This window comes from Octopus sinensis, linkage group LG3 (genome assembly GCF_006345805.1).
Source record: "Octopus sinensis linkage group LG3, ASM634580v1, whole genome shotgun sequence".
Classification (NCBI taxonomy): Eukaryota; Metazoa; Mollusca; class Cephalopoda; order Octopoda; family Octopodidae; genus Octopus; species Octopus sinensis.
The window spans coordinates 161,343,939-161,346,438 of record NC_042999.1 but is presented as its reverse complement, the minus strand read 5'-3'; positions in this window follow the sequence as shown (position 1 = coordinate 161,346,438).

Genomic DNA, 2,500 nt, shown 5'->3' with positions numbered 1-2,500 from the left:
ATGCATGTATGTATGTATGTATGCATGCATGCATGCATGCATGCATGTATGTATGTATGTATGTATGTATGTATGTATGTATGTATGCATGCATGAATGTATGTATGTATGTATGTATGTATGTATGTATGTATGTGTGTATGTATGTATGTATGTATGTATGTATGCATGCACGTATGTATGTATGTTCTCTTCTTTTAATTTAAAGTAAATTTCGACTGGCCACCTGCTTGGTTGCGAAGAACAGCATTTTGTTTTGTTCATCATCCTTTATATCTTACGAAGGTTTTATAGATTTTTATAGTTTCAGATACGGTGATCATTTGCAGTGTATGAATTAAGGATTCGCTTTCTTTCTCCAAGAACCCAAGTTCAACTGTACTTTTTTCCAGACTGGCTGGTATGTATCCTGTTGTTCCAACAATATCAGTTTCGGCTGATAAAAGCTGGAGGGTATATCAGCCGAAACGCTGTGTTAACAACGAACATGATGAGGACAAATATCTGTCAATAGTAAATAATGTAAATAATGTACACAATTCCTCATCTCTTAAATATAAAACTGTATTCTGGAAAGTTTTACAGATTTTTACAGTTCCCGTGATGGATTGGATTTGTAGTCTTCGAATTACCCTTCTCCTTTCTGGTTTTGAGAACCCTAATCTCTCAAGATTGGTATTTAAGCAGTGTGTTACGTATCCCAGGGCCCCAATAATTACAGGTATAAACTTGAACTTGTAATCTGGATAGAGTAACTGTAGATTTCTCAATTGTTCATCATAGGCGTTCCTTTTTTCACTGATCTTCAGCTTTATGTTAACATCCACTGGCCAGCTAATTTCCACAACTGTACACAGTTTCTCTTCTCAATCCCAAATCATTATATCAGGTCTGTTGTACTTACATTTTATTGAGGTTTTCACTGGTACATTCCACCAGTATTCCTTTTCATTATGAGTTGTTATGGCTTCTACTATATTGTGGGTTTTTATTTCTTTGTCCTTTGTCATTTATAGTGTCCTAGCTACAACGTCATGTCTCATCAGAAGATAATACCGTGGTGATATTTTCAGAGAACCGCTTATGATGTGGGTGATATCTTCAGTATGAACTCCACAAAGTCTGCATCGGTTGTCACATTTTACTGCTTTTCCCGCATCCCTACCCCTTTCGTGCATCAGGTACTTGGTTGATATTTACTGTTCCTGGATTGCAAACACATACCCTTTAAAGTGGGAGGTAGTAATCCGGCTATTGTAGGTATGTATGTATGTATGTATGTGTATGTATGTATGTATGTATGTATGTATGTATGTATGTATGCACGTATGTATGTATGTATGTATGTATGTATGTATGTATGTATGTATGTATGCATGTATGTATGCACGTATGTATGCACGTATGTATGTATGTACGTATGAATGCATGTATGTGTTTATGTATGTAAGTATGTATGTATATATATGTATATGTATGCGTGTGTTTATATATATATGTGTGTAGATATATGCAAGAGCGGGCCAAAATAATAAAAACATTACTTTTTATTGAACCATTTTTTTTTAGCACGACAAATTCAAAACTGTTCAAGTCTGTGTATATGTGTTCATGTATATTAGGCATACCCTGTGCTTCAAGATATAGCCCTGCGTTTATTTTACAGATAGTTATATTTAAATAAGTTAAAATGCGTGATCTATCTGGTTTCCCAAGGGACAACTTGTTGGATTTCATTTACTAAAAACCTTGCAGTCTCTAAAAGCATCGTTGGCATTCCAAAAGCAATACAGACCTAGTTCTGGCAAGTATAATTATGGAAGGAAGACGAAGCTCACAGAGATCGACAGCAAAATAGTGAAACGCATTGTGTCTAAAAGCCTTTGAACTACGGCAGCAAAAGTGACTGCTCGAAACGAGGAGTAGAATAGACAGTCGACAACTGATGAAGGGTCGTCCTTTGTGTTATTTGTCCTGTTTCCAATTTTTCTCTCTCATTGTTTGCGTATTTAACTCGCTTGTTTTCGTATTTCATGTTGTTTACAGTTTGTGACGTCCTGTACCCATATATGCGTATATATATCTATGCATGCATACATATATTATTTATATTATCTATCTATATCTATCCACAGGCACATGGATATTACACCCCTCATGATAAGTTACATCTGTCTTTCTACCATCTCCCTCACCTAAACTTCTATAAATATATTTATATTTTAATTTAAATATAATTATACAAATATTTTTTCAAATATACATCTATTTATATATATATTATATATTTATATATATATATATATATATATATTATATAATATATATATATATATATATATGAATGATGCCATGCGCATTCACCCAAGCGCATATGTTTATGTGTGTGTGGGGGGGAGTATGTGTGTGTGTGTGTCTCATTGTAGGTGCAATAAGAATGTATGCACAGTCTTTCTATGTTAGTGATGTGTGGAGAAACGAATCGTTTCATGTTTTATTG